At 40.8% G+C, this 15,611-nt stretch overlaps 1 protein-coding gene across 9 annotated transcripts in view; it reads right to left on the reverse strand.

The window, feature by feature from the left end:
• The window catches only part of CHST3 (carbohydrate sulfotransferase 3), a 68,715-nt gene that overhangs the window by 35,319 nt on the left and 17,785 nt on the right, over positions 1–15,611 (reverse strand). For 3 of the 9 annotated variants that reach the window (XM_042460982.1, XM_042460978.1, XM_042460980.1), the window contains one exon: positions 9,428–9,583. The exons of 2 other annotated variants lie outside the window; for them this stretch is intronic. The gene's annotated coding sequence lies outside the window, so the exon portion shown is untranslated. Of the gene's footprint in view, positions 1–588; positions 2,303–4,810; positions 4,859–9,427; positions 9,584–13,616; positions 13,808–15,611 lie in introns of those variants that run through there. 4 more of the 9 variants (XR_006103165.1, XM_042460981.1, XR_006103164.1 and 1 more) reach the window with 4 other exon arrangements.

The following is a 15,611-nucleotide window of genomic DNA, read 5'->3' on the forward strand; positions in this document are numbered from 1 at the left end:
CATGGAGATTCTTGGCAAGTTTCTTCAGAGGGGGTTTGCCACTGCCATCGTCTGATGGCAGGTTGAGAGAGTGTGACTTGCCCAAGGTCACCCAGTGAATTTACGCGGCTGAACAGGGATTCAAACCCTGGCCTCCAGAGTCCTAGTCCAACAACAAAGAGAGCCAGCATAGCGTAATGGTTTGAGCATCCATCTAGAGTTCTAGAGACCAGGGTTTAAATCCCTGCTTGGCCATGTAAAACCACGAGGTGACTTTGAGCAAGTCACATTCTGTCAGCCTCATAGGATGGCAATGGCAAAATCTCTCTGAGGAAACTTGCCAAGAATCCCCATGATAAGTTTTGCCATAGAATTGCTGTAAGTCAGAAACTACTTGAAGACGAACACAAGTTAACAACCATAATCAGATGCTGAGTTAATGAATTCAACAGTGTGAAATACTTCTTTTAATATTTATACTTCCTTATAGCTATTCAACTGCCCTGATCTACTGTATATACTCAACTATAAGTCAACCTTATACATAAATCAAGGGCAGATTTGGAAGGCAAAATTATGGATTTTGATATGGCCCATGGATAAGTCAAGGGTAAAACCTAGGAGCATGTCACAAACAATGTAAAGGATGAAACAAAGGAAAACAATGTCCAAAACCACAAAATTCCAGCAGGCATAACTGCTTGTACTCACCCTAAAGGCTGGAAGGATGAGGAAGAAACTACAGTAAATTATGGCTGTACAGTGTGTGCTGGAGGCAGTCAGTGCAGGCAGGGATACGATAACACACACATATCAAAAAGGATGAAAGGGGACTAAGAAAATACACACATGTCAAAAAGGATGAAGAGGCAAAGAAAAGAAAACGGGATACTACATTAGCAGTGATTATAGCCTTTAACTTTAATGTGACAACTTTGCCTGATTTTAACCCAGAAAAGCTGACAAACATATACAAACGTCTTATTCAAATCTTTCAAAGCCCAATTCCTTGTGGTGTTCATTTGAAAGAAAGAGCCAAAGAGTTACCACCTCTATCATTTTCCCACCCAGTTCCAGACATTAAAAAAGGTCAAAAGCACCATTGCAGCAGAAATAATACAGGGAGTCTGTGCTTCTTTTAAGGTCTGGACTAAGCTCTCACTTTTCACTACTCTACTCAGAGAAGGGAATGTTTCCTCCCTCTTTTTTTTTAATTAGAATTAATGTAAAGTGCTTACATTGACCCATGGATAAGCTGACCCAGGTTTTTGGGGTCAATTTTTGATAAAAATTTCTAGACTTATACTATAGTATATACAGTACATTTTTGTGTATATACACATTTTTCTTCTGATATCCAGGTAGATAAGTGTAGCTCTGGCTTAAACACATTTAATACTTAGATGTGAGACTACCAATGAATACAAGGTGCTATAGGTTGTATTTCAGAGAAAAGAACTGTCAAAACCACCTCTGAGTGTTCTTTGCATAAGAAAAGACATAGACACACAAGTGTAGCTTGGGGTGGAGTCTGCTGCCATGACACAGCATCACCCAATGCACATTCACTGAGCATCTTCAAAATTGTTCCCACCTCCTGACTATGCAGCCTTTCCCAACTTGGTTTCCTTCAGATGTGTCAGACATACTGGTTGAGGATGATGGTAGTTGGGGGGGGGGGGGCAGGCAGGCTTCAAATTGGAAGAGGTATATAGTTGTGTGAAAGGGCAGGTGGGGCATTTTGTAGACCATACAGTGATCCAGGCTTTGGAAAACCTACTGTTTTTAATACCTTTCCCAAAATTTTCAACCAGCAAGACAACTGAACACATAATTTCTGAAAGAGATTTCCTCACCAGTGGCTTGTTTTTGGTTCTTCGAACACCACAAGCAAGTATCTCCCTGCTCACAGTAAACATATGAACATTCTTAAGTTTGGCAAATGACCTCTTAGAGAAACTTTCATTTAAGAACTAAAGCCAGAGCATGGACAAGAAAATACTTTAATTTAGATTCTAAAAGCTAAGATAATTCCCAGCAGGGCAGCTTCAGTTAATTTCTCAGACTCTGTTCATAGATGGAGAGACCAAATCCCCTGGGCAAGACTGGTACTTGGTTTCTGAAATCCTGTCCTCATTATCCTTGTACCGGAGTGCTGTGCCATCCATCTGTTTGAAAAGCCACCAGTACCTGCTGTCTCTTACTTAACTATTCTGACACAATGGAGGACTGGAATTGCTGGGGGTGGTAGTTCCTGGGTTTTGAATCTTCTGTTAATCAACTTTCAGCCAGAAAGTAAAGCCTTCCATGTCATGTCCAGAGTCTGTAAGTGCCAAAACACAGAAAAATATTTGAAGAACTGCCAACATTAAATATGCAAATCCTTCTACATAGCTTCCCACATGCTTTTCAAATCAATTTCTTCTTTGAGCCTCAGTTTCTCAATGCACAAACTTTCCCAAAACAGTGTCACTCATCAGTTTATCTCCTTTCCTAGTAAAATCACACATACACCCCATACCAGTTTCTAGGTTACTATGGCATTTCCAGATGACATAGAAAGATAGTCTACGGTCCAGTTTGATTCAAACTATGGTCTCTATAAATGGGGTGTGGTCAACCTGCAGCCCTCCAGATGTTGGACTCCACTTTCTGTTACAGCAGACCACTAACTATGCTAACTGGGCAAATGGGAATTTGAGCCTAACTACTGTGATGTTGTGTTGGGAGTGTTGGACCAGGACCACAGAGAGCCTGGTTCAAGTACCCGACCCTGAGTAAGTCATACCCTCCCAGCCTGACCTACCTCACAGGGGTGTTATGAGGTTATAAGAGAGGGAGAACCTTGTATACCACGTTAAGCAAACTGGAGAGAAGATGGGATAAAAATGTAGATCAGTATTCTGTATCAGATATTTAGTTAAGTATGCTTAGCTAAAAAGGTAAAAAGGTTAAGTATAGTTAAGTATACTTATCTAAAGACTTTATCACACCAGGTTGCTGTCCTGTCACAAACACACTAGTTTGAGAATGGTAGCATACAGGTTTGACATCATTTCTTATCACTTTTCTCCACAACAGTGCTTTGGTAATCCATGGTTGTGTCATCTGTTTTCTGCACTACCAAATGCTGCGGCAGAAGGGACTATCACACAAAGGCAGTAATAGAATAGCAGCAAGACAGAAAGCCTATTGATGGGTTGAGTCTGCCAATAAAAAGATGCACTACAGTAACTGCACTACAGTAACAAATGGAACACAAGGCAGAGACAGGACAGAAACAATGTTGTGTGATAAGTAGAGCTAAAGATGCTTTTGTCCTATTAAAATCCTAAGTAACTTCTCCTGGCCTGACCTCCCCTAAACCTGATAGAAACATAATTCACCTGTGCTCTGATTACTAGCAGAATGGACCTCTTTGTGCCTATGCAGCTGATGCCTATAAAGTAGGTGAGGGGTATGATCATGACAATAGTGTCATAACCATGACTAAGCAGTGATCGTGAATACAGAACAGTTACTTAAGATTTATTCATCTGTAACCATTTTTTATTCACAATCAGTACTGTTTATGGCAGGGGCAGGCACAGTGTGGCCCACAGGACACGCATGGCCCTTGAGACCGCTACCTGTGGGCTGTGAGACCCCCCCAAAACCCCCTCAAAGCTGCTAGATTCCCCAATGTTTTTTAAAAAAATATTCTAGCTGGGTTGCTTTTGGAATAATTTTTCATCTCCAAACAACCCCAAAACTCCCTAGGTTTGCTCCCCTGACACTCCCTGACCCCCACTAACAAACAAAAAAGAAGGAAATAATCAGCTAAAAATCAGCCAAAATGGCAGCCAGAAGTGACACCATGTCACTTTGGGCATGCTGAAACACACTACTGGGTAGAAGCAGAAAGAATAAATGGCCCCTGTCCTGTTTGCTGTTGTCCTAGTATACAGAACAGGAAAATTTCCGTCTGACTTCTCTAGGAATCTGTATACCTTTTGCTCAAATTAATGATCTGTTTCTTAATTTCTTTCAATAAAATGGCACACCTCATTAAGGAGATTACATTGGAATTTCCCTCACACTGACGACTGCCTCGCCCCATCTCACTCATTGCTGGAAAGTTGTTGCTTTTAAAAAACATTTAGTTTTAAAATAAGTTAATTTTAAAGTTTGAAAGTTCATCATAGTCTAATTTCTTCTATTTGCCTTAGGAAGGGAGACAGGGAACACAGACTGTTTTATGATTCCCACAGAGCTGTTTCTTGGTTTCCTGCCCATTCTTCATAAAACTCATTAACATTTTTGGTGTTTGTACAAATACAGCAGTGTACAGTGTTCCCCCTCCAAAAATCCTTAAAAATACAATTCTGAGAGGTGCAATTTAAAATGTACAGTTCACGCGTGTGCGTGCGTATGTGTGTGTGTATGGACATATATATATGAAGAATGACAGGGGAGCCAAACTAAACCATATGAGATTCTGGGACAGTCAGATATGAACTAGAAAAGAAAGTTTAAGAAACGTGTATGAACAGAAATTATTACGTAGATCTTTGTCTTTAACAGCATCAGAAACTGAGCTGGACCTATAAGCAGACCAAAGAGAACTCCCCAAATGCTCCAGTAAGAGGGCCGCTTCTTTCAAGCATCCACTCAAGGATGATCTAAAGGTGAAAAGTCAGGTTGCAGTCTTTGGAACTGAATGGCAGTGGGTGAAAAAGTTGTGTGTAGAGTAAATGCCAATGAGTCGAAAGGGCCTTAATTCCAAGCAAGTGTGTGTAACAGAGATGGACAAGAGCCCACGTGTGGGTTCCAAATTTCATGAATGTGGCACCTGATGGTCCTCACAGCCTCCTGTTATGTCCTGGGTGAGACTGAAAGACTGAGAGAGAGAGAGAGAGAGAGAGAGAGAGAGAGAGAGAGAGAGAGAGAGAGAGAGATAGCTTCTGTGGTTTTTGCAACTCTAGCCACTGCACTCCATGGTTCTGCACTGAATTCCATAAAGATTCTTATTCTTGAAAGAGAGGCTGAGAAACTACAAACTTGGATGGCTAAAGCAATGAAAGACTTCCATGGTTAGTATGCCTCTCACTGAGACCCAGGAAGGAATGGGATAGAAGAGCTCTAAATATCTTATCTTCCCCACGCACAGAAAGAGACATAGTGTGAGAGTGAGTGAGTGTGTGTGTGTGTGTATGTGTTTGAAAACATGTACGTGAGAGAGTGGGCAAGCAGAGCAGACACTTTGTTCCTGTACAGCACTACTCTTACTACTACCATCTTGAACAAAATACAATTCACATTTCTGAAGCATCTGCATGCAGTTTTTACAGATGGTGCATTTCATATCTGACTTTATTTCAGAAAGTATCATGTATCAAACCAGTCCTGCTTTTTTTCCAGCTAAGTGTCAAACTGAGGTCACAAGAACACATGTGCTCTGGAAATCTCATGACATTCAAAATCTCTTCCTTGAAGGCAAAATGGGGCTCAGTATCTTGGCCAGATTCCAGTATGAGCAGTAGGAAATGTATCTAACAAAATGCCTTGCACAAATAGAGAGCCAGTGTGATGTAGTGGTTTGAGTGTTGGACTAGGGCTCTGGGGCCAGGATTTGAATCTCAGTTTGGCTATATAAGCCCACTTGGTGAGTCACACTCTCTCAGCCTCAGAAGATGTCAATTGCAAACCCCCTCTGAAGAAGCTTGCCAAGAAAACCCCGTGGTTGCCATAAGTCCGAAAGGACTTGAAGGCACACAACAACGACAACTTGCACAAGTAGGTAGGGCATACATTCTCTTACATAAAAGCAAATATTCTGTTCTTTTGCTGCAAGATCTTCCTTTAAGCTTAGTTGTAACCTGGTTGCTGACAGTGCACCAAGAAATCATTAGATGACTCTTTGTCCAAAGTCATCTTCAATCACACATATGATCCTTCAGTGTAGGAGAAAACTGAAAATGGATGTGTACAGTATGACTAATGGCAGAAGCCTCAAAATCATTTTGGAAATAAGGTGTTCCCTGTCAAAAATGTTAATACATTCCTCCACAGAAAACTGGCTATCAGAATTTGTTGTTTTTGTGCGCTTTCAAGTAATTTCTGGTTTCAAAGAGGATTTGCTATTGGCTTCCTCTGAGGCTGAGAGAATGCTCAACATCACTCAGTGGGTTTCCATGGCCGAGCAGGTAGGTATTCGAATACTCAAACCACTAAGCCACACTGTCTGTATCTAAGTACAGTGCACCACACAGTATGTGGGCGCACTATACGTGGCTTCAAGCTTATGCTGAAGCTGCTTGACAATCAAACATATGGCACACACACCTGTGATGCACACACTGCATGCTGCTGTGAGCACTCACCCCATTGTTTTCAATGGGACGCGAGCATAAGTGGAATTCCCCTTATGCGGGGGGATCTGGAATGGATCCGCCACATAAGAGAAGGGCCCCCTGTACTACAGGTACTTGATGTGACTGAATTTAGTACCGCTTGCTTGAATGCTTTCCTCTGTGCCTCAGTAAATATATGTCCAACATATATGTTTATAATGAGATAATTACAAAAAATAACAGTCCTCCAAAGGGAATAGACACTACTCAGAGTGGTAGTGTGCAAGGAAAGAATCTGATTGTTGTCCACTGTTAAATTATTTATCATCTTTCTTGGAAGAGTGGTTGACTTCCAAAAAAAAGTACAGATACTCTGAACATATTGCTATAACTAAATCACCTGTAAAAAAATCAATGTGAGATAAAGTGGAAAAGATGCACTGTAATATCCCACCCTTAGGAGAGATGTGTGTCAATTCGATCCACAAGAACAAGATGTGAGAGTAAACACTATTCCTCCAGCAATTAAAACATACAGAACATGTGGATATGAATAACAATATCATGTTCAAGGGTGGAAACACGACTTTGTACTTAAGATATTCCCAAAGCATAGCACTGAACACAGCAGTATGCCCTCAGAGCACCTTAGGTACAGGAGCAGAATGAGGACAGAGAACAATATATATGATAAGCCATTTCAGTAGCTGGAGTCACAAGCAGAGGCAATGTTCCAATTCTGATTCCTGCTTTTCTTGACCAGAGATGGCCAGAAATGGATCTACCAGTGTAACAGAAATTTCAGGAAACTTAGATTTCTAGGATTGGCAGATCAATAGGATTGGCAAGAGGACCTAGTAATTGAAAATCCATAAGTTTATTTCCAGTTGTCGACAAAGGAAAACATTGAACTCAGTGGAATTCAAGTTCCAAAAAGCTGAGAACCCCGAACAAGACAAAATGGCTCTTTTTATATTATTCAAGACAAAGAAGCTTCTTCAATACACCTGATTGGCTAATTACAATTTAAACATACAGAATTCTTACAATCAGAACAGAAATACATGCATACATTAAAACTGCATCATCACTCCTTACCCCCTCTCCTTTAGGAATTCAGTGGAATTCATCCTAACCTTGCTTCTGAATGTCAACTATGTATCCTTATCTCAGTAGTTTGTTATGTCTTTCTACTGGTGCCAGCTTCCATCTAGGTCAAGATGCACTCACTATTCCGTTGCTCTAGTTTTTCTAAACTCCAAGCAGTTTCACCTCTGTGATAAATAACATTTTGATCATATCATTTATGATTTTTTGTTTAAAAAATTGACCCTTGTTCATTGGCAGTAAGCAGCTGCTTCTTTTATGTGGGTGATCCTTTTAAAAAGCCATATCATGTGATGTTCCTCATGTGATTTGGCCATATGATGATCATTTAAATTTTTCTGAATGCCATAATTCTGAATCTGGCAAACAATATAGACATACACATAGAATCATGGAATTGCAAGAGACTTCAAGGGCCATCCAGTCCAACCCCCCTGCCATGCTGGAATTCTCTATCAAAGCATCCCCGAGAGATGGCCATCCAGCCTCTGTTTAAAGATCTCCAAAGAAGGAGACTCCACCACACTCCAAGGGAGTGTGTTCCAGTCTTGAACAGCTCTTACTGTCAGGAAGGTCTTTTCTTGTAGTTTGAAACCATTGCTCCAGGTCCTATTCTCTGGAGCTGCAGAAAAGCAGTTTGCTCCATGGTAAGGGTTAGGGTCACCATAAGGTCAGCTTTTTGTTGTTGTTAACTGCCCTTTGGTCAATCCTGACTCATAGCAACCCTGTGGATGAGAAATCTCCAAGACTCTCTATCTTCCACTATTCTGCTTAGGTCCTGTAAATTCATTCCTTGGGGTTGCCATAAGCTGGAAATGACTTGAAGGCACAACACCACCACAACTCTTCATCTTGGTAAAAGCAATACTAGATTCTGTAAGCCTGAAGACCACTGAAGACATAGGGAGGTTGATATGTTCAGACTGGAGAAGATTAACAGGTGATATGAAAGCTGTGTTTAAATATTTGAAAGGATGCCATACTAAAAATGGAGCAAACTATTTATCACAGAGGTGAAACAGTATAAAGTATATGTTAACAGAAATCTATAAACAATAATCTTTCCCTTGTCTTTCTTCTTATGTTTTCTGAGAGAATGCAATGTCTATTTCTTTTCCCTCTGTCCTCCACCTTTGCTACCGTTTTTAGGCCTGGATCTAAATTTTTCACATACATGCTTACTGTCTGCATAAGGAGGCAGAATTAAAAGTAATAAATGGTCCATTGTTAGCTGAAACAGAGAGAGTCTCTGTACACCTTTTAACACTTCCCTCTTTGGATAAGCTGCTCCCAGCTCACACGCAGCTTTCAAATACAGTTAATGTTAACCATGATTTCAGATGTTTGGTTGGAAGGCAAGCAACATACAGCTTTTCTTCCAAAAAATATTTTAGCAAGCCCTACTAACGCAGACTGAAACCTCTTCCCATAAGTCACATTCCATGAGAGGTGGGGGCAGGTAAATGCACATCATTATAACATTAGTACACAGAATAACTCATGATAGATTTCATCTGGAGCTTGGAAAAGTTCCTTTTTGAAACATCAACTCCCAGCACTGCCAGCCAGCATGAGCAGTGTAATTTCTGCATGCCCTGGTTTTGCTACTGCTTCATCACTGAGGGTAAGGGACAGAAACTGCCATGGGAATGTCATGTTTTCTGCAGTAGCCATGCATTTATATAACCTGCAGAGTCCGCCCTCCATAACCACAGATTTTTTAATCCATTGATTCAACCATCCACAGCTTGAAAATCTTAAAACATATGATATATAGATATTGATATAATCCAAAAAGCAAACCTTGATATTTCTATTTTATATAAGGGACACCATTTTGCTGTGCCATCATTTTTAATGGGACTCAAGCATTCACAGACTTTGGTATCCAGAGGGGAGGGAGGTCCTGGAACCAAACCCCAGCAGATACCAAGGGCCCACTGTATTTCTGCTTTTCACAGAGAAGCAAGTATTGTCAAAGATGAATTAGGAATATTATCCTGACTCACCCAGTTATGGCTTTCTGTGGTCTGCCCAGAATGGCTGATTTCCACTGGGGGCTTCCTCCCATTGCTGGAATTGAAAATTGTTTCTTCTGCAACACAGTTACAGCCCAGAGCAACTAATTCCCTCTTTCTTGCAGCTGTGTTCTCTCACCATCCCACCTGATGAGAATAATTATAAATTAGCATCTTTTGCCTTCCCTGTGGGGAATACATGTGATGGGAACACTGTCTTCAGGAGGGGGCAGAAAATGAAAAATGTCACATCGGTTTAAAAATAAAACAGAACGAACAGGAGAGAGTGGGACAGCTGTCAAGGCAGACTGCACATGGCTAGGAGAAAGGAAGGAAATAGAGAGCAGAGCAGGTGACTAAAAAGAAAGCGGGTGGAAAGCCTGGATAAATGAAGTCATAGTTTCCCAAAGTGACTCAGTGTTCAGAACTCCTAAAGTGAGAAGAAAACATGGCTTTACAATTATTTTCTTTAGTCGCACCTCCTTCCCCCTTTATAAACTACCCAACTCTCTTTTTCTAATGACTGAAAGCAGAGAAAATGTGATACACAATAGAAGTGAATCTATAGATCTGATTGCTCCACTGCTGTTATTTCCTTGAATCTGGGAGTGATGACAGGCTCCATGCTGCCTTGCTATTAATTAGCTGTTGGTAATAGGATCAGACCTGGTGTCTAGCAGGGTAAGGGAACTCCCCTGCTAAATTTGGCTGATGTTAAAACAAGGAAAGAAGAGAAGTGCTCTAGCCTCTGACTAGGGAAGCATGTGCTCCTGCCAATCAAAAGTAAACCTGTCATACCTTATTAATTCAGTAGACCTTAGAAGTCGTGAACTGGTTCCTGCTCATTCACCTTTCCTGGCATCTTTCATCACTACATCCATGTTAGTGTTCTCTCTCACTGACTCTATTATTGATATTCAACTAAAGAAAGGAACCAGACTAGACACAGCCTTTTAAAACATCATATAAAGTTGTGCTGTTTTTACTGTTAAGAGCCACCACAGAAAAAGGGATCTCATGTTCAGCCTGATCATGTCACATCACACTTATGCTATTGTTGTTGTTGTGTGCCTTCAAGTCATTTCTGACTTATGACAACCCTAAGGTCATGGGATTTTCTTGGAAAGGAGAGTTTGCCATTCCCATCCTCTGCAGCTCAGAGTATGACTAGCCCAGGGTCACCCAGTCAGTATACATGGCTAAACTGGAATCCTGGTCCCCAGAGTCCAATGCTCAAACCACTACACCATGTTGGCTCTCATGCTTATTAAAATGCCATGCTGTCCCCTAAAGGAGGACAGAAATGCCCAGACCAGGCAAGGGAGCATGGAGGGTATGATGTGAAGAAAAGCGGCACATCTGAGAGAGCCCTTTTACTACACAGTGATAGCATTATGATTCCATGTTGACTGCCATGGGTCCATCTTGAGGTTTGCAGTTTGGTGGAGGACTACAGCTCTCTGGCTGAGAATTCTAAATGCTGCTCCTCCCAGGATTCCTTAGGACACTACCATGTCAAGGAACATGGGATATTACCATTATAACTGCATAGTGTGGAGGAGTGCCTGGCTTGGTAAAGATGTCTGGTCCAACCCAACAGAACTGGAAGTGGCAGGAAGCATGGGCTACTGAGGGATAGTAAAAATGAGTTTATCACATGGGGGACAACTGAAAGTATAAAAGGTGATTAACCCATGACAATCCCGCAACTGTGTTAATGGTTTTCACATAACATTGTGTTCAAAATAATATCCCATGAATAACCCGTTACTATCACGCAATTGCACTAATAGTTTTTACATGACGTCAAGCTGAAATGCGATTAAAGTTGCCATTAACTCATCAATAACCAGGCAAGAAACAGCAGCAAATCATTCACAGGATTTTTCACAAGATAATGGCTTTTGTGTTAATCTCATTTTAATCACGTTTTAATGTCAATTGCACGATTTTCTCAGGTTAATCATTGTTTAAAGTCCCAATTTCTCCCCATGTGATAAAATCCTAAGAGAAATTGAGAGGAAACAGAAGCAGCTGAAGAAGCTTTTCCATCCCTTTTCTTCTCTGTAGGAAACACTTGAGTGTGAGCCAATCATCCCCATGCATCATAGCCATCCCTGGAGGCAATGAGACAAAAATAATCTTTTAAAAACTGACTTCAAGATTCACAGTAAAGCATGCACAGTTCTTTAAAGGAATTCTAATAATACCACAAAAGGTCCTGCTTGCAAAGCAGCTGACTAAGTTATTTATATCATTGTTGGTTTACATGTGATGATTATCTGAGGCAAGAGAATCAGGAACATAATGTGCCCCTTGGAACTATGGAAGAGTCCCAAAATCCTAAAACTAGAATATAATTCTAAGATCTCAGAATGTGGCTAAAGATCAAAGCACAGAACAATGTACCAACAAGTAAGGCACATAACAAGCTTTGGGTATAATTAATGGGGGAGTAAGTCACCTGCTCAGCTTTTACAATTCAGCCCTATTGTTCTGCTCTACAATCGCCCCATGATAGATGTTTTGATTACTAAATGCTTCTGAGTTCAAGAGACCAGTGTTCAAATCCTCAGCCATAGAAACCCTTTGGGTGATCTTGGGCAAATCACACTCTCTCAGCCTTAGAGGAAGGCAAAGGTAACCCCCCCCCACACACACACACAAACAAATCTTGTGAAGAAAATGGCATGATTGGGTTGCCTTAGGGTCACCATAATTGAAGCCACCACCACAACCATGCTTCTTAACCTGGCAACAATCTAGTCACCTGGCAACAATCTGCCCAGAGAGAACTTGCCTAAGTCCTTAGAAGTAAAGAAGAACTAAGATTCACTTAGGGCTGGAACAGACTGGCAAGAAGGGGTGGCTTGAAGCTGCCCTTTTCAAAGACAAATTGGGGACGTGGCAACCACATGCCGCAGCCCCAATCTGCCTTGAAGCTTGCCCAAAAAGGAGCAGAAAAGATCCATTCCTTTTTGGGCCGGAAAAAAGTCGGCTTTTGCGGCTTTGCCGAAGCCAGTTTCAAGATGCTCCAGCAGAATGTGGCATGTAAACGATGTGCTGCCAGAGCATCTTGAAGCCATGTGTGTCTAGGTGGCTGCCCAACCTCCAGGAGGCTTCAGGATGGCTTTAGAGCGTGTGCCGTATAAATGTTGCACTCCCAAGCCACCCAGATGGCGGTTTTAAAGGGCTGTCTCTTCTGGCCCTAAGTCTCCTAAAGTTATATATGCATAACTAATCACATGGAGCTAGATGGCAGCCTAAATGCAGCCTTTCCCACTTCTCCTGATCTATACACCCATTGCTTTTCTAAGAAAGTTTCATCCTCTTATCTTTAGATACTGCTCAGCCAGCACATACCTATTTCTTCATCCAGTGAGGGAACAACTGGCACAAAGCTGCTTCCACGTATGTAATACTTCTAACTGGATCAATGAAGAGCTTGGAAAAGTTAGTTTTTGGACAGCTGACAATGATGGCTGGGAGATTCTGGGAGTTATAGCCTTAAAATATAATTTTCTGAAGACTGATTTCCTCAGTTAGATTTCAGTATCATTCTACATAAGTAATTGGTCACATTTCATATTGTTGAAGTATATGTTTGAATAAAGACTGAATACTGCATATTTTTAAAGGACAAAAATCTAAGATAGTCACCCTCTGAATTCTGGAAAGTCATACATGAACTGCCAGCCACAACAAAGCAATTTACATTATTGAACTTGTGCAGAATCACAGATGATTCTAGGTTCAATTCCGAGTACGTCCAGCAAAAAAATAATTTAAAAAATCTGATAAGTCTGTAATGGGAACAATCCTTTGACTGAGCCCTTGGACAGTCACTGCTAGTCAAGTACTGGACTAAACTGATAGGAACAGAAGGCAGAACAGTGGCCCTCCAAATGCTGTTGCACTACATCTCTCACTAACTAGCCAGCACAGCAAATGATGAGGTCTGCTAAAGCCCAACAACAAGTGTGGCACAAGTTGCTCCCAGCCACAGACTAGATTATGGATGGGGAATCACATAGCCCTCCACATGTTGGACTCCAGAATTCCTCAGCATTGGTTAGGCCTGCTGGGAACTGCAGTCCAAAAACATCTGTTAGGTGGCTTGATTCCCACCCCTGAATAAATAGCCTGACATAAGGCAGCTTCCTATGTTCCCAAGACTTACCAGTTAAAACTGACTTTGGTTGCTACTTGTCAAACCTTCCATAAAAGCTGATTCTGCTGGAAATTATGGCTACTATATTCATCTTGGTTATCTGACATTCCAGGTGTTGTCATCCCCCTATTTCACGCTTAGGATTTGCACATTCTTTGCATTTTTTTTTCTTCCTTTCTCCTTCTTGTTCTTCTTCTTTGCTAGTAAAAGGAATCAAAAAGATAGAATCCATTGGATTCAATTCCCTGCTCCAGGTCACATGTGCTTTCAGATGAGCTTGCTGTGTTCACTCTACCTGAGACAGTAATGTTGTCATGAAAGCAGGTTTTAACCCAGGTTTTAAATCAATTTTTAAAGGAGCTATCCATAATTCCAAATCTTGTTATTCCAGATAGGTTCGGCACCTTAGACAGATCCTTTAAACTTCAAACTAAAAGTCAGACTAGCAACATTGGAGCCACGTTAGCCTCCATTGGTGGCTACTTTATGGAATTACTGATGAAGACAAACCTGTGCTACTACCCAACAGGTAGCCAGAACAGCAGAAGCCAAGAGTAGAAATTCAGTATCCTGCTTAATTTTTGTCAATAGATAAAAGCAGAAAAATGTATTAAATATGTGCTGTGTAAGTGTATTTATAGTGAGACTCTGTTTATCCTGACTGACAACAGAGTTACATAGATGTTGAATTTTGATGTTCTAGCACACAAAGTTAAAGCAGTTGCAATTTCCTGTTCAAAGCAGCAAGAGAATATGTGAATTGCACAAAATAGGAAATCTAATACACTTGTGAATAATTAACAGGGCAGTCTATGCACATCTTCTCTGAAAGAAATACCACGGAATACGACCTAAGGCTTACAGTTCTATGCACAGTGACAATAAGCCCTGCTGAACTGGATGAGACTTATTTCTAAATGAACATGATTATGATTGGACTTGCATAGGAAAACTGGCTTGGCTCTGTCAGTCAAAGAATAACACATACAACCATTAAAAGATGGGGAAATCTGTGTGCGATCTGGCAATCAAGTAAAACAGCAAATATGCTAGTTTTATATTCTGATCAAAATAGGCAAATATTGCTGTCTTTTTTAATTGTATGTCATTCTGTACAGGAATGTTCTAAGATTTTATATATGTATTATACAAAGACTTACATAATGCCAATGAGAGTATTTGAAACTTGAAGTATGGTTCAGTTTGACATTTTGATCTAGGAATTTTTAAACATGTAAGCAAGAAAAAGAGGATTAGTTTATTGGCTGCTGTTGGGCAATGGTCCTTAACTCAGCATCCAGGCAGTCTTTTCCCTTCCTGCCATTCTGTAAGAATGGGATATTTTGAAGAGCTGCTTTCCTTGCTCCAGTGTCCTGCATTGCCAAGTCTGCTAACTTCTTTTCTCTCAGCTTCCCAGCAACACCATCTATTTATTAAGTCAGTGAAACAATTCACAAGAAGATGGTGGGGATCAGATTTGCATGATTTCAGAGACCTATAACACTGTAATGGCTACAAAGATGCTTGCCAAAAGGGCAGGAGATGCCAGAAAGCTTCACTGTTACCTCAGATTGCCATTTTCAGCATATTTTCAAATATGCAAAGGGGAAAAGGAATAAGGACAAGAGCTAGGTTCTTGATGTCACAAGGATTCTTTAACTATGGAAGAAACACCTTCTCATTGCTGTTCCTTGGGAAATGCAGGCAGCATCTGTTAAGTAAAAGGTCACTTGTTTCCTCAGCTTTTTATTGAGACTGTCTCAGCATTTCCAAGAGGAGGAGATGGACAGACAGGAATACTCACAAATATCTGGAGGCGTGCTTTTATTCTTACGTACCTCTATGTTCTACAGTCAGCCCACCTTATCCACAGATTTTTTTATCTATGGATTCAAGCATCCACAGCTTGAAAACATTCAAATATAGGTATTTGTAAATTCCAAATAGCAAACCTTGATTTTCCATTTTATATAAGGGACACAATTTTGCTGTGTTATTATATTC

This window comes from Sceloporus undulatus, chromosome 3, assembly GCF_019175285.1.
Source record: "Sceloporus undulatus isolate JIND9_A2432 ecotype Alabama chromosome 3, SceUnd_v1.1, whole genome shotgun sequence".
Taxonomy (NCBI): Eukaryota; Metazoa; Chordata; class Lepidosauria; order Squamata; family Phrynosomatidae; genus Sceloporus; species Sceloporus undulatus.